Below are 22,028 nucleotides of genomic sequence, written 5' to 3' on the forward strand. Positions count from 1 at the left end.
CTGCCAGCCCGCCCCGATGGGGAATTGAAATACAATAAAGGAAAAAAAAAAAAACGGTGTCGTCCCTGTTTAAAACACAACTGCAATGTAATTTTACTTTATGTTGATCGTCAGTTCTGTCCTGTCTTGCAGTTTTTCGACAACATGGATTTGTGCATTTTGTGGCTTCGTTTTGTAGTCAGTGAAAGATAGCAAGCGTCTCACCAGACATACCAAGTCATTATGTTATGCATGTGCTGTAGGTGCAAGTGCATTTTTGTGGTTGGGAATGTTGTAAAGAAACAAACCATGATTTCACTGCGTAGTGCATGCGAGTGGTTAAACTGTCATTGATAAAACGAAATACTTGCGACTATAATGTTTAAGATCAGATCTGTTAAAGGCAAGATAGGCCAGGTTCTGGTAAAATGACTGCTGATAGCCCTGCTTAAACTTTGATCGTTATTTGAACATTTTTAATTGTGAAAATAGAGTTGTATAACCACATTTTTAGCCATCAACCCGTTTGAAGGAAGAAACGACAGAATGCAACAAGAGACCTGCACTAAATTACAACTGCAGATACTGTAACTTTCCAGTTCCTGAATAAGGGACTGAAAGCAGTTGAGATTTTATAGTGATTTCACTGTTATCATTAATAAGAAACACCTGCAAGATATCTACAGTAAATGTTATTTACGTGGTATTCAATTTAATGGAAGGCCTATATAAACCATTTTTCTCTTTTCACAGGTGTTGATGATGATGAAAGAGAAGGTAGCTGCAATGAACAGCAAGTTGAACACATTTTTACGTTCAGACCATATCCTTATAAGATACCAAATGAAAATATGATTTGCTCTGTAAGTGAAATTTTTTGGTGGTACAAATGATTATGAATTACAGAGGAGCACCAGTTACCCACTGCTGTTGGCAAGAACACTGTGGAAGAGGACTGAAGCCAGATACAGAATTTGTTGAAGGTGATAAAGGTTTAAAAAGCTATATATGCGATTCGTATGTGAATAGTTGAGCAGAGCTGCAGCTTCCGGGCCATGCTTTGGTTTTTGTGGTGTGAGCTTCATGGTAACTAGCCTGTGAATCAGCCCAACAAATGAATTATTTTTCATCTTAAAACCATGTTTAGAGTTTTTTGAACAAAACTGTGGTTACGAGAAGTGAACTGGACATTAGGAAGTTGTTTAAAAATCAATCTGGAGCTTTCTAGTGTCTGTCCATCCTAACATTCTCGCTGCCTGCATACGTCAGTGTTGTCAGGCTCCTGTTCAAAAAACACATACTACGCAACTGTTTCTCCAGTTTAAATCCCTGTTAGAAGATACCATTTGTGATGCTCACATTATTGCTGTGTCTGTTTTTGGTCTTAGATTGTTGCTTTCCTTACAAAGTTTTCATGTAGTTTGCATTGCTGCTATTTAGTCATTCTCAACATTTATTATGTGTATAATTTGTTTCAATGTGAGGCAGTTAACAGGTGTGATGTTCAACAGTTGGTATGAATTATAATTCGGGTTTAATATGAGATGGGCACTGTTGGTTGCAACTGATTCCAAGAGAGTGGCTGAAGCTGAAAAGTGGGATCTTGGGGCAACTAAAGGTACCATAATAACAAGGAGAAATAGGAAGAACAAGTGAGAAGATGAACACTTAAACCAAGAGAATTATGCAACTACAGAGCATATTGTGAACAAAAGAGCTGAGTATATCAGTTTATGTTAAATTTTCCAAGAATTAAATTCTCTTAAGTTTTTATTCATTTAATTATGTGTGAATTGACCAGTTAGGATCATACAACAATTTCATTTCCTCTCTGTGTGATGTTTCTTCTTTCTCCATTACTCCTGTATATGGACGCTGAGCTGTTGCTTCTGTTCATCCATCCAGGCTTTTCCAGTCTTGATTCTTCTTTTCATGTGTAGTCATGGTCCACAATGTATCCTTATTTTACATCTGAACTTCCTGAATGTTAACATTTCCAGATCTTTACAAGCTTCCTCAATCCTTATCGTTGTTGTGTTCTTGTTCCACAGGTAGTCGAATATCCTTTTGGATAGTCTGGTTTTGTCCATTCAGTACAAGTGTCCTAGAGATGATTACCTCCTCTAGTTTGTGGTCTCTGAAATTTTCTCCACCTTATTGTAGATTTCATTGTTGCTCCAAAATTTCCGACCAGTTACAACCTGAGTTTGACCTATGATTTTCCCATAATACTCATCTTCCTAGTAAGTCCAGCTTTTCCAACTTGTAATTCATTGAGGCATTCACTGGCATACAGGCACACTTTTTTTACCACAACATTGTAGTGCTGTATTGTGACATTCCAAGAGATGCACTTTTTGTTTTAAAAGTTTGTAGTAAATCCATAAGCTCTCTGCATTTGCGAGCTCTGTTCCCCCACAGAGGCTTTCTCCAGTCCGTTGTCTTGTATGGCTTCACCGAGGTATTTGATTTTTTTTACCCTCTAAATCCACCCAATCTCCGTTCCAAGGAATTGTGGTCCATGTTTCTCACTTGTCATGACTTTGGTCTACCCTTTAGAGATCCTAAGTCATGGCATGTCATGCCGGGACTGATTAGCTGAACAGTTCGCTTTCTTAGGAATTCACACACACTTCCTGTTTTGCCAGGCATCCTCTCTAGTAGGTTAGTGTGTGTGGCTGCTTCTCCTAAGTTCTCTGGAAGTGTCACAAAATCATCAGTGAAAGCCAAGCAGTTGACTTTAGTTCCGCCTGACTTTCTTCCTAGACAGATTGGGCCAATCCCTCGATTTTCAAGTTCAGAATTCCAAATTCTCACAATCTTCTCCAGGATACAGTTAAACAGTATTGGTGATAATCCATCGCCCTGTCACACACCTGTTCTCCCATAAACTTCACTTTGGAAGTTGTGCCTGTTAAGATGTATGTGATAATGTTTGACAGCTTGTTTCTGACCCCAAGTTCTGTGCAGATCCTATCTAGAGTCTCTTTATCCACTGAGTGAGTTATATTCAGCGGTATCCTTGTAGATGACAGGGTGTAGTGACATGCCTCTGTAGTTGTTTACAAGTAGGAGGTACCTTTCTTATGGAGTGGGTAGATCAGTGCTGTTTTCCATTCATCTGGCATTCTTACTGTCTTCCATATTTGCTGAAAAATTTGGTGTTGGTCATCTAGGATTTCAGTTCTTCCCATTTCAGCATTTCTGCTGATATCGGGTCTTTTCTACTGGCCTTGTTGTTTTTGAGACTTTTTTAGGGCTTCCTTTGTTTCTTCTTCTGTTGGTGGTATGTCATCCTCTAGGTTTTGAGGAGGAGCCAGAAGTTCCAGTTTGTTGGTTGGAGGTGGGCAGTTGAGCAGCTTGTAGAAGTGTCTGATTAGTAGAGTGCAATTTTCTTCATTATTCAATCCAATTTTGTCCTGTTCATTTTTGAAGCTTACACTTGGGAGCTGGTATCCTTTGAGCCTGTCTTTGAAAGTTTGAAAGAAGTCTCTGTAGTTGTATGTGTAACTGTTCTGGATATTTTATAATTTTTATTTCTCAAATGATCGTTTGGCTCTGCAGAATATCCTTGCTGTTTGCTTTCTTTGTTTTGCTGAATTGTTCCATGTGTTGACTCTCTTTTCGAGTGCTTTCTCACATTCTTTATTCCACCAGATTAACCATTTTGTCTTTGCCTGACAGTGTTTTCTTTGCGGCATCATTGATCTCTGTACGGAGTTGTTACCAGGTCTCACTTCTAGAGGAGCGGATTTCCTCTCTGAAGTTATTTGGAATGTCTCAGTTGATGTTCATTGGGTTGCTCTTATACTTGACCACTTTGGTGTGAGAAAATGCATTTTAACTTTGTACAGTTGAATTTACTGTCTGATTACTTTAACATTCATCACTTGTCTAGTGTTTTTCCTGGTTATTGCTACATGGCCTCATTGGAATTCTCCTAGGTTGGGATTTGGAGATACCCAAGTCTTTGCTTTTCTTGGGACTTTCCGAAAATGAGTTGACATCACATTAAACTGGAAAGTTTTTCAGAGTCCAATGAGTATTTCTACTGTCTGATTTGTTCTTCCGTGTGCTGAGCAGCCTCTTGCTATGTCTTTATATTTTCTTTCTCTCTCGATCTGTACGATGAAGATACCTAGAAGGATTTTCTACTGTTCACAGGTATCCTGGAGATTTGTTTCCAGTAGATCACAGAAGTCGTCTACTTTTTGGAGGTTGTTCTTGTTGTCTTTGTTAATTGGATTTTGGCAGTATATGGGAGTATATTTCTTGTTTATGGACTTGATTGTCAGTATGGATAACCATCCAGATTTTGATGAGAAGCTCATGACATTGTTAACTATGGTTCTGTTTAGGTAAAAGGTACTACCCAGGAGAGGGGTGTAATGATTATCTTTATTGCTGGCTTTCCTTTGAATGCTCTACGGTGTTGTGAGTCCACAATGAGCTCATCTAGGAATCTGGCCTCTAATACAGCCAACATGTGAATTTCGCATTTATACAGGAGCTTTTCCAATTTTTATTGTTTTCCGACTCGGAGGAGTGAATTTACATACGGTCCCAGTGTAGTATTTCTTTCCGAATTTCAGTTTGGAAGGTGACTTGACTTAATTCCTTTGGCCCCTATGGGGGCATAGGGCATCCAGGAGAACTCGCCATCCGTCTCTGTCTTTCGCCATTTGCCTCAATTCTGCCCAGGTCTTGCCAACTCTTTTTGCTTCCCCTTCCACTGTCCTCTTCCATGTGCCCCTTGGTCTTCCTCTCTTCCTTGTTCCCTGGGGATTCCATTCCAATGCTTTTTTCTCGATGGCTCCATCTGGTTTTCTCAAGGTGTGCCCCAACCAGCCCCACTTTCTCTCTCGTATCTGGTCTTCTATAGGTATCTGGTTTGTTATTCGCCAGAGCTCCTCATTACATATTTTTTCTGGCCACCAGATATTCATGATGCGTCGAAGACATCTATTTATGAAGATTTGTAACTGGGTTGTTATCTTTTTATCCATTTTCCAGCTTTCACTGGCGTACAGAAGGACAGCCTTCACATTTGTATTAAAAATACGGATTTTTGTTTTGTATGTGATATTTCTATTTTTCCATATTGGATACAATTGTATGAAGGCAGCATTTGCCTTTTTAATGCGGTTTCTCACGTCATCTCCAGCTCCACCATCTTCCGCCACTACACTTGGAAGGTAATAGGTACTATTCACTGGAGAGAAGACTGGACACTAATGTACTATCTACAGGAAGGAAGATATGTACTGATTAATTATAAAACAGTGGCCTTAATTTTGATTATCAGGTGTAAATATTAGTAGAATAAAAACTTGTTCCTGAAATGACATGAGTGTGGGCTGCTCTCTTGATAGATATGTCATTAAGGTGTCCATAAAGTTTCAAGCACCTAAGTAAATTAGTCAGTGCATAGATTCCAAGTAATGATTGGCATATACGAATGTAATTTTATGATCTTCACAAAAAATTGTAATAAAGGAAATGAGAGAACTAATGTTATTAATTGCATATCACTTTTCAGCAACAATCACTCCTGTTGTCCTAAAATTTTCATCATATTAAGAGTTTGCCTTTTTTGTGTGAGCCATGTAAACTTTGTGAAAATAGTTAGTATTTCTCTATCCGTTCACAAGAAGTTAATTTATGCAGGTTGTGGCATCATTTTTAACTGGTAACTTTGCAGACCCAAACAGTTTTCGGAATAGCCTGTCGAATGCTGTTGATTGTTTGCATGATCAAGGAATATTAGTGATATGTATGTAAAGTGATATGGGTGATAGCAGTGTTATCATATGTGGAATTCTTAGAGTCCTTTGTTGTCTTAACAAATGAATTCATTCTAGTTTTTGTTACATTATTAATTTGGATTATTATTTCAAGAAAGAGAGACAGTAAACAGTACATTATTGCATAATTAAGAATAGACATTTTAAGTCTGCAAGTATATCATAATTTCAAATCTCCACAAAAATATAATTTCAGATGTACATTCAGAACTAATACTTATCATTTCTGATATTGAAACTAAAATATTTTACGTTTATCTAGAAATATAGCATACTAAAATAAAATTAGATGAAAGTTTTCGGAAAAGCAACTGAGATAATATTCACCTGTCCAAAATTTGGAAGCTAATAGTGGTATCAACAACTGCTGTTGAGGAAAATTAATGCTAGGGAAGGATGTCCCATTAGAGGTTGATTGTTTATCATAGTATTGTTTAATAATCTAAAATGTATAATGCAAGTGCTCTTAGAGATTTTTGGTAACAATGTTAAACAGCAACTTGTTGTTATATAGTAGCATACATGTTAACAAATTCCACTTCTTTTCAGAAATACTTTTCTCACTATTGCCAGTCTTCATTTTATATACCCTCTTGCCAGGTATCTCCCCACAACATGTTTGAGCTTGTTCTACATACGATGGAAATTTTCCAGTACCAAAATGCTTTCTGAGTATTATTCATTCTTGAAGTGAATTCAAGTGCAAAAGATTTTTAATGGTAATGAAGTTGGTGAAAAATAGCTGAGGAAAATTCACAAGCTATATGAGGCCTCAACTCTTGTAAAGCATGGTAAATGATGAACAATTTCATAACATTACTACATCTGTATTTGTGTCAAGACTTCCATGTGTTTGAAGATAGATCATCTGAGGACAGATTTGAGCTAATTAGCTTCCATTGTCTCCCTCCTCAGTTCCATATTTAGCCATACAAGGAAAATCTTAAGTGCAAAATAGCTGTGCCTGAACTATTTCAGATCAGAATGGAATAGACTCGAGGACAGTATCTCTGTTCAAAAACTTGTATAAAGTAAATAAATGCCTTTCACATACGAAAAAAAAGAAAATAGCACATTTTAGCAGGAGGAGTCAGTTGGAGTGGAATAGACCTATCAAAGTGAGAGTGAGCACCAAGTCCCTGTACAATCATATCAAAGTAAATATCTCCAACCACATAAAAAAGTGAAGGCACCAGTTCAGAATCACTTAACTAGGGATTTTTCATCGATGACCATGATGACTTAACTTTACTTAATAACTTGGTCTTTGTTTCTATCAATTATATGAGGTATTTGCTTTTCTGCTGTGTGCTACATCCGACTGATAGTTCAGTAATGCCACTGTAAATTAAATAAATATTTGTCTAGGAACTGTGCAGAATTTTGAGCTATTAATGTGTTTATGGATCATTTAATGTGAGTGAAAAAAAAATCAGTTGTTGTGTGCCTGTCTGATCAATTAAATTTTTAATTGAATGACCACCACCTCAGAACAAAATACTCCTATCTACTGTGATTAGCATCAGTTATTTTGCCGCTGACAGCAAAACTTGCCTGCTGTTTTAGTGTCTCATTTCCTAATCTATTTATCTCAGCATTGCCTGATTTACTTCGAGTACATTTCATTACCCTTGTTCTTCTTTTGTTGTATTCATCTGAAACCACTTTTCAAGACACTGCCCATTCCATTCAACTGCTCTTTCGTGTCCTTTACTGTTTCTGACAGAATTACAAAGGCATCAGCAAAATGCAGAGTTATTATTTATTCTCTCTAAACCTTAATTCCCTCTGCAAATTTCTGCTCGGTTTCTTTTACTGCTTGCTTGATATGCAGACAGAATAACATCAGGGAGAGACTGCAACATTATGTCCTCACTTCTCAGCTACTGATTCCCTTTCACGTCATTCAACTGTTATAATTGCAGTCTGGTTTCTGTACAAATTGATAATACACTTTTGCTCCATCTACTTTCACCTTCAGAACTGAGCTGCTTGTGTTCTTACTACTTCTATGGAGAGCCTCTCCCTAATATTTTACGTGAAATATGGAGATGTAGGAGTCTGTTGTTAGCTTCATGAGGTTAATCATGCACACAGTTATTGAATTAAGCTCCTGCCGTTTCATTACACTGAAGTGACATAAGTCATGGGACAGTGATATGTACATATACAGATGGTGGTAGTATTTCGTATACAAGGCATAAGAGGGCTGTGGACTGGCAGAAGTGTCATTTGTTCTCAGGTCATTTATGTGAAATGATTTACAAAGTGGTTATGGCCGTACGATCGGAATTAAGACTCTGAATGTAGAATGGCAGTTGGAGCTAGATGCGTGGGACATTCAGTTTTGAAAATCATCAGCAAACTCAATATTCTGAGATCCACAGTGCTAAGAGTGTGCCGAGGATGCCAGACTTCTGGCATTACCTCTGACTACAGACAACGCAGTGGCTGACAGCATTCACTTATGGACAGAACAGTGCCATTTTCTTAGTTATCAGTGCTAACATACAAGCAAGACTACATGGAGTAACTGCAGAAATCATGTGGGGTGTATGACAAATGTATCCATTAGGACAGTGTGGCGAAATGTGGCATTAATGGGCTACAACAGCACACAATTGATGCAAGTGTCTTTGCTAACCGCACGAAATTACCCGTGCTGCTCCTCCTGAGCTCGTAACTGTATAATTTGGACCCTCAATGACTGGAAAACTGTGTCCTTGTCAGATGAGTCCCAATTTCAGTTGGTAAGGGCTGATGGTAGGATTTGAGTGTGGCACAGAGGCCAGGAAGTCGTGGAGACACATGAAATTTTTAGTATGAAGCCATTGGTATATATATAAAATGTTGAAATGTAATACAACATGAGATACAGAGACAAATACATTTCAGTACAAGTGATTTTATAAATAATTTATAACTTTTAAAGCATTCACCCCACCAAACACATCAGGCACTCAGTTTTTAGATGTCAATAAGATGTATCGACAGAAGTACATAGTAACTGATAATTAAGTTATGGAGACATTCTAATTTCAAAATTAATTAAAATCTGCACATCTTTTGAATGAAGACAGATACACCAACAGCATGGCAGTATGTGTTGGTAAGGATTACTGTTCCACACACATACCACTTGGATATTAAGATTTACTATTTTTATTGCCTATTTTCACTTCATTTTTTGCCCATGATTTAAATTTCCTTGAAATTTAAAGAATTCTCATAACAGCAATGCAAAGAAGAGACAAAATCCTATTTTAACAACAAGAACAGGTGCATGGCACATTTCATATGCGTGTAAGTAATGTCCCGGGCATAAGTATGTATGAGCAATATCGCAGTTTACTTTTAGTGTAATTAAACAATGATAAAATAAGCTTACACTACAATTCCGAGCTAAAGAAACTGTGTGATAAATTTGGCCATGTGCATTTGATAGTCTTAAGTAAAGTGAATCATGACAAACACACAAAACACTGATTCCACTTAAATAGCAAAGGGGAGGCCAAGCTAGTTTCCCACATAAGCAAACTGTGTGAGAAAGACAGTGTGGAGGAAGCTCCAATTGCTCTGGGCTACAGCCATGAGACTTTTTTAGAATAAAGGACCATAATAATAGTTTTCAGGGATGTATATCTGATATGACTTAAGTCCCGTTCATACAAAGAAAAGCCAGACTGTGAAATAAGTGATCAGCCATTGCAGGTGAGTTCTAAAAAACCAGTGTATGCAAAATGTCGGAAAAAGTGAACTCAGACAATTTTGATTCACACAAGATGGCAAATATACAAGAAGGGATAACACCCTTAAAGTTAATGCACTTAAATGTGCAGAAACAAACTAGACATTCTACAAATATTCATAGAGGAACACTTGCCACATGTACTAGTAATAACGGAACACAGGCTAAAGTGCAGTGAAATAATATATTATATATTAGAAGGTTACATACTAGCAAATAGTTATTGTAGAAAAAACCATAAAGGTGGTGGTGTGGCAGTTTATGTTAATAAGGATATAGAAGCTAAAAAAATTTCCTTTCTTGAACACCACACCAAAGAAGGATCAATTGAAATGACAGGTATTGTACTCCACAATAATGATCTCAAGTTACCAAAGCATAAAGTGATTGGAGTTTATAGGCCACCAAATGCTAATGTAATGCTGTTTATGAATAAACTTAGTAGTGTTGTTGGTCAGGGTGGTTCTGATGACCTTACTGTATTAGGTGACTGTAAATATAGATGCAAACTCAACTAGTATAGTAAACTTCCAACTCAGTGATGTACTGACCTCATACAATCTTGTAAATATATTGAAACCTGACACCAGAGGGACGGACATGTGTTCCATTATAATAGATTATGCTATAATCAAAATGATATTATAGATAAGGTAAATTACAGTAACTTAGAATTTCTTTATTCTGACAACTTCTGTCAGGTGATAGAATATAAAAATTCAGTTTTGCCTAAAATAACAAAAATTGTGCCACAGAAACGAATGCTGAATACCTCAAATATTAATGCTCTTAAAGACAAACTTGTGAATGAGAAATGGGATTCTGTGTACCAGGTAAAGGGGTCGGAAGAGATGTGGAATGAATTCTACTCAACCCAACTGCATCATTATGAATATAGTTGTCCAGTCAGAGAAATCCAGAAGGTAGTTAAACACTGTGTAAATGGAAGTAATCCTAGACTAAAACTCCCAACAAATCTGATTAGGCTCATGCAGCAAGTACATGATATAAACAAGCTTTATAAAGCTGCTACTATGCAGGTTTTCAAGGAAAAATACAATAGGGCCAAGCAAACTTTTAAAACTGAAATTGTTAACCTAAGGAAGCAGATAAACAGCAAAACAATAGAAGAGTCTGACAACATTAGCAAAGCACCTTGGAAGCTGACTGAAAAATACCGAAAAGGTCCCAACAAGGTGAACATGGAACCACTCAGCATAAGACATGACAGTAACATTATAAAAAAACCCAGATACTATATGTAATATTTTTAATAACTACCACATTACTGGCGAACAATCAATCCATGTTATAGATTCACAGATAGAGACCCGATGCCATCTCACCCAGTGTATCGAATTTGAATTTTGGAAGTGGATGAGCAGGAGGTTTGCAGGGCAATATACATGTTAAAGAAAAAATTCTCATCCAGATGGGATGGCATATCCAGCACTATTACTAAAGTGTGCTTAAAAGAAATCTCTAAACCTCTTACTCACCTGATTAATTGCAGCATTTGAGAAAACATGTAACAAACGGTTCTAAAAATGAGTGTAGTGAAACCAACGATAAAAAATGGAAGTAAGGAAGATGTCTCCAACTATAGATCAATATCATTAATTCCCACTTTTAGTAAGTTATTTGAAAGCATTATCCCTTCTCAGCTAAGTGCCTTTTTCACAAAACATAAACTGCTTGTAGATTCGCAGCATGGCTTCAGAAAAGAGCTAAGTACAACCACAGCAGTCACACAGTTTTTTTTTCAAAGGCCGTTGGCCATCTCGCTGCTCTGTTGAATACGCATTGAATACTAATCGACCGGTTCGACATATTCTCGGCAAAAATATCATTGCTGGAAAAACGAAGAACAAACGAAACGACCACGAAACGCGACTCGCGACCCGCTACAGAGCACAACGGACCTCTCCGACCGCGGGGTGCTTCTTAGCCAAAAGGCCGAGAAGCGATAAGGAAAAAACTGCAGTGGAAGGGCCCAAACGCTTGCAGCGTGTGCGCTCCACATGCAGGAGTGACGCACGGTGGTACGGGTCGATATGGCAACAGGCGACCGTCGAAAACATCGCAAAAGCAAATGCCGGAAGGAACGACAATTCACGAAAGCACTCATCACCAGCCCAGTACTACCCTCCATGGCGAAGAGTAAACTGCGACTCCCATTTGAACGCCGCTCGCTGCCAGGGCAGTGGAGAAGCTGTGAGGCCGCCCCACAGCAGCGCTAGCCCGGCGCGAGCTACACTGGCACGTGGCCGGCACGAGCTACACCTAGCCGAGTGCTTACATCGTCCACTGCCTACTGCACATGTGTGTGTGCACACGTATTCTGCGTGCGACGACGACGACGACGTTCGCGAGGAGCTAAGGATATAACTCCAAAAAATGTAATTAAAATTATCTGTGGCCGGACCATATGTGACGTTTTAAGGGAGAGGGTAAGAAGTCACTCCAATCCTGGGAGTGGAAAGGCTTACCTTAGGGGGAAAAAGGACGGGTATACACTCGCACACACACACATGTCCATCCACACATATGCAGACACAAGCAGACATATTCAAAGACCTTTGCAAGTGGTCCAGGATATGGTAACCACAGGTCATTAGCGATATTTAAAAACCAAATATGTCTGCTTGTGAGATGTCTGCTTGTGTCTGTATATGTGTGGATGGATATGTGTGTGTGTCCGAGTGTATACCCGTCCTTTTTTCCCCCTAAGGTAAGTCTTTCCGCTCCTGGGATTGGAATGACTCCTTACCCTCTCCCTTAAAACCCACGTCCTTTCGTCTTTCCCTCTCCTTCCCTCTTTCCTGATGAGGCAACAGTTTGTTGCGAAAGCTTGAATTTTGTGTGTGTGTTTGTGTTTGTTTGTGTGTCTATCGACCTGCCAGCGCTTTCGTTCGGTAAGTCACATCATCGTTGTTTTTAGGCCGGCCGGAGTGGCCGAGCGGTTAAAGGCGCTACAGTCTGGAACCGCACGACCGCTACGGTCGCAGGTTCGAATCCTGCCTTGGGCATGTATGTGTGTAATGTCCTTAGGTTAGTTAGGTTTAAGTAGTTCTAAGTTCTAGGGGACTTATGACCACAGCAGTTGAGTCCCATAGTGCTCAGAGCCATTTGAACCATTTTTTTTGTTTTTAGATAAAATATTATTCTGTTATTTGTCAACTGCTTTGTAGACTCTGGATACATAAAGCTTGGACTACTTGTCTTAGACCTGCAATGTGTGCTGGAAGACAGTTAAAGAGAACAATACATATATTTCTCGAATAAATATGACGAGGTCCTCATATGCATGTGCCATATATTCTTACAGTTCACTACAATAATCTTCCAACAACATATACTTCATTTTTCTAGAACTCCACCAATATCAACATAATTCAAAATGTGTTTATGAATTGACAGTAGTGACTGATAGCTCAGAACAATGACTATATTTCAATATTCATTTGTTTTCCAAAGTCTGTAGAGGTATTGCTTTTTTTGTTTCCTTTTTTTCTTCTCCTTGGTTGACTCACACATGGAAAGTTGGCCAGCGTCACTGTCCAATCTCAAATGGCTCATGATACAAAAATAAATAATAAATTTGCATGGAACTCATGGTCTCCTGTACAGGGTTAGTCAAAAAGGACTTTACTACTTTGGAATAATACAGAAATTTATTGAGATATTTTACTGAATGTAGATGTGTCACTCTGTAACAGACAACCTCAAGTTTCACATAAGTGTCTCATTTCATTTCATTATCTTCCTGTAAATCATTTACATGATGTAGGAATTGTCACAAGAAAAATATCATACAAGTACAAATACTACAAACATAATAATGGAATATCACTTTAAGGCATTTTAAAAGTACAAATTTAGACATATACATTAAAATTTTTGGCAATAAATTTCTACGCATTCAAAGTACTCATCTATGTCAGAAAGTTTTGCTTAAAAGGTAATTTTTTAAGCTCAGTCTTAAATTTTACTTCATCTATTAATTCCTTCATGTACACTGGAAGGGGATTCTATAGTTTTATTCCAAATAACTTACATGCTTTTGCGTTCGTTATGTCCATACCCTTTCTACATACAAATTCTTACGACTTCTAATACAGGGTGTATACGACCCGGGACAACCGGGAGATACGGGAAAAACCCGGGAATTTTTTCATCCGGGAGAAAACCAGGAAAAACCTGGTAATTTTTTAGAATTCCGGGAATTTTTCGTTGTTTTTGTTTTCAGTTAATTTTTGTAATTTTGACTGGTAAGAACTGATACTCTAACGAAGGATATTACTGTATCCCTCTACTACAGATAATACTGCAGCAATAAGACATGAACGAGAGAAAAAACGAAAATAAAACATAAATTGCAAAGGAAATGAACCATATACAGCAACAAGACACAGTGCTCATACAAGCGTCTACCACCAGCAAAATGAGTCAATGGCTTTAGGAAGACCATGCGATGCTTCATAACAACAAATTGCCTGCGACGAGCGTGCCATCACAACCGTTTACATTAGATTCGTTTTAGCAGTTACGAGCGGGATCAAGCGCATGCGCAGTTGAGTAGTACCTTCTCTCGCTTCTGGCTACAGAAATGTGGCTGTTGGCTGTGTAAGCAGTCGCAGCAAGCATCTAGATGCTACTGGGAAAAATTTTACTGGAGCGCCCAAGTTGCCAGATTAATGCATGCGCAGAAGGTCCAGATCTAGGAGGGGGAGGGGTGTGGGCAAATTCATATTCTTGAGGGGGAAAAAACGTTGTTTCACAAAGCGGCTAGCATCGAGCACACTTAAGTCTATCGATTATTCGTATGACTTTGAAACGCATCCTTGTCGCTTTTTGAACACATTATAAGTTGATTTCTGAATGAATCATAAGTTGATTTGTGAATGCGTGCATAGTGTACATGATGACTCTGTCAGGGCAATCCTCGTCGAATGTAGAAACAAATTTTCCTACAGACAAAAGCGGCTATACGAGCTGACCGGAGGAGAGCCGAATGGCTGAATGCCAACTGCTGTCTGATTGATTGGGTTTGCGAATGATGAGCATTGTTATAATTATTAGCGAAATCCATACATTCAGACTACAGAAGTGGAAATAAACGAATAACAGGTAATAAAGATTACATATTCCCTTCTCGGTGTACTGAAGAAAATGAAATGTTGACGGAAAATTTTTGGCCAGATCGCTATACTAGTAAGGGCCAGTTGCACAGTGCCCAGCTAGCAGCCGCTTTAAGTTCTAATCTGGAAGAAGTGCGGAAAATACGTTGTACGAACATGTAACAACGCCTAACCAGAGAATAATCACGGAATAACTAAACCGGTGATTCTAGCAGAGTTAGTGAAGTTAACCTGTTTGTTAGAATGAGGAAGGAGAAGAAACGGGGACATTACACAAATTATGGAACAATATGACGATTCCAAGTTTGTATAAAAATTCCGTACTACTACTTTTCGATCATGTTTGAGAAACTGGAGCGTATGAATGAAGTGTGAAACTATCCCCTAACGTAAAGCTTTTTGCTTGTAGTAGGCCTAATAGGCATTTGATATTGGTACTCTGTGAATTAAATTCTGTCGTTACAAAAAAGACCGTTTGTGCCAAAACAGTCTCGTTCATTTAGTGTATGTTACAATTGTTGCCGTGACAAAATAGACGTAATTAGATCGGGAAACCACACCTGTCTTGGGCCCTATTTGTATTAACAGCTATTTCAGTATTAGAGAGCAACATTTCGATTTTTCATGTAGCAAAACGTTTGATGAACTTTCGCAGAAAGGAAAGCACGCCATATAAAGCTGTAGCAAGATTAGAGAGAAAAAAAATTCTAGGGGCTAAGGATTGTATATTGTCTTGCTTGTCTCGTGTCTTTACTGGGTCTTTGTGTCCTATATTTAATTTTATGTCACACAAAGCAGCAAGTTGTTAGCTGATAGGGAATAAAGAGTGCATATTTTCTGAAGAGTTCTTTTTTTTTAATAAAAAAGAGGGACAGGATTTCAAACCGGCTGACTGTAAGCAGGAGAGGCACCAAAGGTCATTTTAATTTCCGCTGTCCTGAATATGGTTTGATGGCATCCATTACAAAATATACATGTTTCAATTCCACAGAGCGAAGTGCAGTGGCGTGCGATAGAAGAATTCTGTGTGAGGAGGCGAGGCACTGCACTTTGGCACACTTAGACCAAATAACGTTTTACATTTCCTCGAACACATATGTTTTCAGACTCTTCAGAAAGCTGAGCGCTACAAAATGAACATATTTTTGAAAATTCGTTTTTTTTGCAATTTTGTACGTCCTGTCTCAAACGCTTGGGGAGTGACGGGGTATTGCCCCGGTTCGGAAATATCATAAACCGGGGGCCGATGCGCAGAGCAGTCTGAGTTATAGTGAGTAAGTGGGTAGTCTCCACATGACCCGTGTTTACATTTAGTGATTTTGCTGTTTCCTCGTCGCTTACTGCTCTCACGTGCCGGCCGGTGTGGCCGAGCAGTTCTAGGCGCTACAGTCTGGAACCGCGCGACCGCTACGGTCGCAGGTTCGAATCCTGCCTCGGGCATGGATGTGTGTGATGTCCTTAGGTTAGTTAGGTTTAAGTAGTTCTAAGTTCTAGGGGACTGATGACGTCAGTAGTTAAGCCCCATAGTGGTCAGAACCATTTGAACAATTTTTTTGCTCTCACGTCAAATGAAAACAAAACAGATTTCTGGGACTGGGAGCTATCAAGTGAATTAAAATACATTCACATAATTATTGAAGGCTAAAATGTGTTGGTAGTTGCAGATTTTATTTTATTTCCACCTTCCTGACAGTCAAGCAGTAATTGCCTTGCACAACAATGAAGTTATTTTTGTCAGTTTGCTAAGGAAATTTTCTTTTATTAATCTTTTCCGCTGACACAGACAATATATTTGAAACGAAGTGTTTAATTCCACACAGTGTTCGCTGCATTTCAAGTGCGCGTTTTCAACTTCTAGCACGTATGGCGCTATGCCATAACAAACAACCAATCATGAGATAACGCAGTATTGGCACTCCAAGAAAATTTACATCCCGAAAACCACATTGATAAGCTTAATATTAGGTCGGGGCCTACTTCACTGGGAATCTGGACATATGAATGTGCACTTTAAATGTGCACATTTTAGTATGGGTCACGAAATTCCAATGCTCTTGGAGTATCCTCTGATGTCTTGTTTCTTTTATGACATAATGTAAGATCTTTGAATGTTTTGCACGTACGAACATAAGGGCTCCTTACGGCAACGTAGCTGCACAAGCGCGGTGACACCTGTCATCTGGCGCTCTCTGGCAACTGCAGAAACGAACCTGTTTCTAACAGGCCGCGGAAAAATATTCCGAATGGTGGTTTCAAAAGCGTTACCATCAAAGCACATTTCCTTTTATGCAAGTTGAACTATGTGCGAGAATGTACGATGAATTTCCTAAATCGCAGAGCGTTTGACTCTCATTTAAAAATCAACTCTTTGATAACGAGCCATTTAGATGATTTCCGAGCCCAGAATATCAGACATTTATGTCGTTATCAAAAATTTTACTGGCACATTTGTGTGATATATCGTAAATTGTAATACGTGCCAAAAGACCAACATTATATGTGAAAGCTTAGCTTCTCTTGCAGCTTATTAATCTTATCGACCAATATTATATGTGAAAGCTTTTCATTTTGTGTAGCAACACTATGTATATTAATTTAAACCATTGACTTTTTCTGTTTGTGTGTTCGCGCTACTTAACAGTGCTGTTGCTATTGGCTGACTACATCACATGTCCTAAGCTCTGAATACCCGCAGTCATCGGCTGGCGAGATCTCGTGACTTGAGCTATGACTGGCTTACAAAAGCGCATCACAATCTCGATTTCAATGCTCGGAAAGTAACGTGCGGTATTTGGTGGAATTCGAATTTATACTTTCGTAATACTTGTTGCTGCAGATCAAAGATCGTTGTGAAACGTGTTTTTCCCCGTGTTTATTTTTCTAAAGCGCCGGGAAATTCTATGCACGTGTATAAAACCATAATCATTCAAAGGACTGATAAGTTATACAGTTCTGAGAGAAAATATACTGTCAGTTAACAGGGAATAAGCATGTTTTCATCCGAGAGAAAGTGTATTTTTAACCGGGAAATCTGGGACTTTTTTTTCCTTGTCCACGTATACACCCTGTAGTATTACGATGCATATAGCTCTTTTCTGAAATTTGAAGACATCTATTAATCTTGATTTAATTTTATCACAGAACATTATGCCATAAGATATGATGGACTGATAGAAAGTAAAATACACTAGTCTAGCACAGTCTGTGCTGCATACTCTAGATAATATCCTCAATGCAAAACATGCAAAATTGAGCCTTTGGAATAAGTACTTGAGATGGTCTTTCCAGCTTAAGTTTTGATCAATGTGCATGCCCAAAAACTTTGTGGATTGTACACTCTCTATCTTCTTATCCATTAGTTTTAACTGGAGGTCCATATCTTGAGCTGCTTTGCCATACTGTATATAATTTGTTTTACTTAGATTAAGTGTTAACTCATTAGCATTAAACCAATGTTGAATATATTTCAGGACTATATCAGTTGTGGTGGTTAATGATTTTTTTATCATCACTTATAATTATGCTAGCGTCATCTGCGAACAACATTACTTTGGTAGAAATATTAGGATTTTTTATGTCATTTATATAAAGCAAGAATAATAAGTGACCAAGAACACTGCCCTGTGGGACACCTATTTCCAATTTCTTTGCATCTGAGACCCACTTCATTTTCTGATTTTTATGTTCTGCGATGATTTCTACTACCTGAGTTCTATCATGAAGGTAAGATTCAAACCACTGCTTCACAACTCCCCTTACACCTATTGCCTCCATCTTGTTTAACAGAATTTTGTGATTTACTGTATCAAAAGCTTTAGATAAATCTAAGTTAATTCCCACTACACATTTTTTAGTGTCGAGACTCCTGACAATCTCTTTGGTATAGGCATGGATAGCTGATTCTGTGCTGTGGCCCGAGCGAAAGCCATGTTGATTGCAGTTTAGAAGTTTGTGAGCATCTAAGTAATTTATGAGTCTGGTTTTCATTAATTTCTCTAGAATTTTTGAAAATGATTGGAGAAGTGATATTGGTCTATAATTTTCTACCTTGTATGGATCTCCTTTTTTAAACAGAGGTCTAACCATAGAGATTTTCAACCTCTCAGGAAACACACCTTCGCTGAAAGACAAATTGGCAATATGTACCAGGGGCTTTATAATTTGTTGGGCAACTTTTTTTATTATTGACACAGGCACTTCATCCACACCTGCAGACATTTTTGATTTTAGACTCTTTATTACCTTTAATATTTCATTATCATTTGTGGGAGTTAACAACAGACTACTGTCTACTTTTGGGGCTGTTAAATTCTCATGTTTAGTAAAGTTTTTACTTAATGACACTGGTACACTTAAAAAGTAATTATTAATGTAATTTGCCACAGTTTCATCTTTTAATTCAATATTTTCACTATTTTTGAGTACTATTTCCTGATCCTTGAGGCCATTACCTGTTTCCCTTTTCACAATTTCCCAAATAGTTTTTGATTTATTGTCTGATTTTCTTATTAATTCATCATTACTTAGTAATTTTGCTTTTGTTATTACTTTTCTATATATTTTTTTGTAATTTGTTACATATTCTTTAAACTTGGGTTCAGTCCAACTTTTCAGTCTATAGTTAAGCATTTTCATGGTCCTGGAGGAATTTCTAATACCTGTTGTGATCCAGGAGTTAGCATGTGTATGCCCATATGTGTTTGTTTTCAAAAGTTTCTTAGGAAAACACATTTAAAAATTCAACATAAACAGGGAAGAAAAAACATTATATGCAGTGTTTGTGCTAGTTTGTAACAGTACTTCTGCCCATGATTGTTTAGTCAGTGTATTTATGAAGTGACTGCAACTATTTGTGGAGAAGGTTCTTTTGTACTTTTGGTATGAACTATTTTTGGTCACAGGGGCTATGGGAAATTTAAGGATAAGTGCATTGTGATCAGATATTCCTAGGTCAACATTTATTACATCTATATCTATGGCATCTATATTTGTGAAGATATTATCTATGAGACTTTTTGAAGAGTTTGTTATTCTGGTAGGGTTAGTTATATGTGGATACAAATTGAAGCTATGTAAAACATTCAGGAACTGATCTTTGGATGCACCTTCAGTCAATAAGTTGACTTTAAAATCTCCACTTACAATTATTGTTGATTTTTTATAATGTAATATTTTGAGCAATGCCTCTAACTTATTTCTAAAAATTTTAGGATCACCACGTGGTGATCTGTACACTGACATTATTATTAATTTACTCTTTTGCATATTCAACTGTATTGCTGCAGCCTCAAAATGTTTTTCTTCATTCAAGGATTCAGTTACAGTCATATTTTTAACCTTTACTTCAGGTTTTACATAAATGCAAACACCACCATGTCTTGTTTCCTTCCTGCAAAAATGGCTTACTAATTATGCTCGTGTCATCTGAGAACAACATTATTTTGGTAGAAATATTTGGATTTTTTATGTCATTTGTATAAAGCAAGAATAATAAGGGACCAAGAACACTGCCCTGTGAGATGCCTATTTCCAATTTCTTTGCATCTGAAACGCACTTGATTTTCTGATTTTTTACGTTCTGCAATAATTTCTACCACCTGAGTTCTATCTTGAAGGTAAGTTTCAGACAATTGCCTCACATCTCCCCTTACACCTATTGCCGCCATCTTGTTTAATAGAATTTGGTGATTTACTGTATCAAAAGCTTTAGAAAGATCCAAGTTAATTCACAGTACACATTTTATAGTGTCAAGATTCCTGACAATCTCTTCAGTATAGGCACCGATAGCTGATTCTGTGCTATGGCCTAAGCAATTGCCATGTTGATTGCAGTTCAGATGTTTGTAAGCGTCAAGTAATTTATGAGTCTGGTTCTCATTAATTTCTCTAGAATTTTGGAAAATGATTGGAGGAGGGATATTAGTCTATAATTTTGTACCTTGTGTGGATATCCTTTTTTAAACAGAGATCTAACCTTCCAAATTTTCAACCTCTCAGGAAACACACCTTCACTGAAAGACAAATTGGCAATATGTACCAAGGGATTTATAATCTGTTGTGCAATGTTATTTATTACTGACACAGGCACTTCATCCACACTTGCAGACATTGTTGATTTTAAACTCTTTATCACCTTTAATATTTCATTATCATTTGTGGGTGTTAACAATGTACTACATTCTACTTTTGGGGCTGTTAATCAAAACAAACTCTACAAGAACTTGAACAATGGATAAAAGATAATGCTATGAAATTAAATCTTGAAAAAACCCAAATCATACACTTCAGGACCAAACAAACTACTGAATGTATATCTCAAATAGAATATTCAGGTAAAAAACTGACCACAGTTGATTCTGTAAAATTTCTTGGGACAACTTTAAGTAAAAACTTGCAATGGACCGACCATGTGGACAGTTTACTGAAGAGATTAAATAGTTTAATTTACGCAATGAGGGTACTACACAAAGTAACGGATTTAACAGTGAAGAAAACTGTATACCATGCGTATTTCATAACACTTATAAGATATGGAATAATATTTTGGGGTGCTGAAAAGACAAACCTCCTTCGAATCTAAAAAAAAAAATCAGAGCGATGACAGGAACCAATAGTAGACATTCATGCAAACCACTATTCAAAAGCCTGGACTTCATGATAATCCCTTCCATCTTCATATATGAAATACTTCTCTTTGAACAGAAAAACTCACATCTGTTTGAAGGAAATACATTCACACATGCCTATGAAACTAGACATAAATTGAAATACATGCTACCTTGTCACCGACTCACAGTATATGAAAATACTCCATATTACATGGCTCTGAAGATCAGAAATAAGATAAGGTCAATATTTGGTGAATCCACATTGGAGACCATTGGCACATACCTAAAAAGCAAATGTTATTATAGTCTGGAAGAATTTCTAAATGAATAAAAAGCAATGTTATAGTTTAGAAGAATTTATAAATAGGAATATGCAGTAAAGATGCAAGTACAAATGGTATACTTTCGAAGCCATGTAGATACAAAGTATACACGTTCACTTTATATTCATGTTTATATATAGAATTATATGGCGGTTTGTATCCCGTTCAGTACATCCATACTTCATATAGGTGTGTGAAGGCTATAGTAATGATTGGATGAGTTACGAAAAATTTAAAATATAATGTTGTATTTTTGTTATAATAAGCAATGTATGTATGACGTATTTCCTGTAGTATATAAAATACTGTAACAACTTAGGTTAAAGACTGACGAGTGACCAATGTTCTCAATCGAATGATTGTATAAAAGCATGTTATGTGACAATAAAGTATCTTATCTTATATTATCTTATCTAATTTGTCAT

The 22,028-nt window shown here is 37.4% G+C and overlaps 1 protein-coding gene across 14 annotated transcripts in view; it reads left to right on the forward strand.

The window, feature by feature from the left end:
- LOC126212834 (uncharacterized) overlaps positions 1-22,028 on the forward strand; it is a 442,779-nt gene that overhangs the window by 237,275 nt on the left and 183,476 nt on the right. For 2 of the 14 annotated variants that reach the window (XR_007540937.1, XR_007540925.1), the window contains exon 1: positions 1,882-2,030. The exons of 7 other annotated variants lie outside the window; for them this stretch is intronic. The gene's annotated coding sequence lies outside the window, so the exon portion shown is untranslated. Of the gene's footprint in view, positions 1-732; positions 782-1,881; positions 2,031-3,837; positions 3,924-3,999; positions 5,175-22,028 lie in introns of those variants that run through there. 5 more of the 14 variants (XR_007540939.1, XR_007540930.1, XR_007540926.1 and 2 more) reach the window with 5 other exon arrangements.

The sequence above is a fragment of the Schistocerca nitens genome, chromosome 11, assembly GCF_023898315.1.
Source record: "Schistocerca nitens isolate TAMUIC-IGC-003100 chromosome 11, iqSchNite1.1, whole genome shotgun sequence".
NCBI classification, from domain to species: domain Eukaryota; kingdom Metazoa; phylum Arthropoda; class Insecta; order Orthoptera; family Acrididae; genus Schistocerca; species Schistocerca nitens.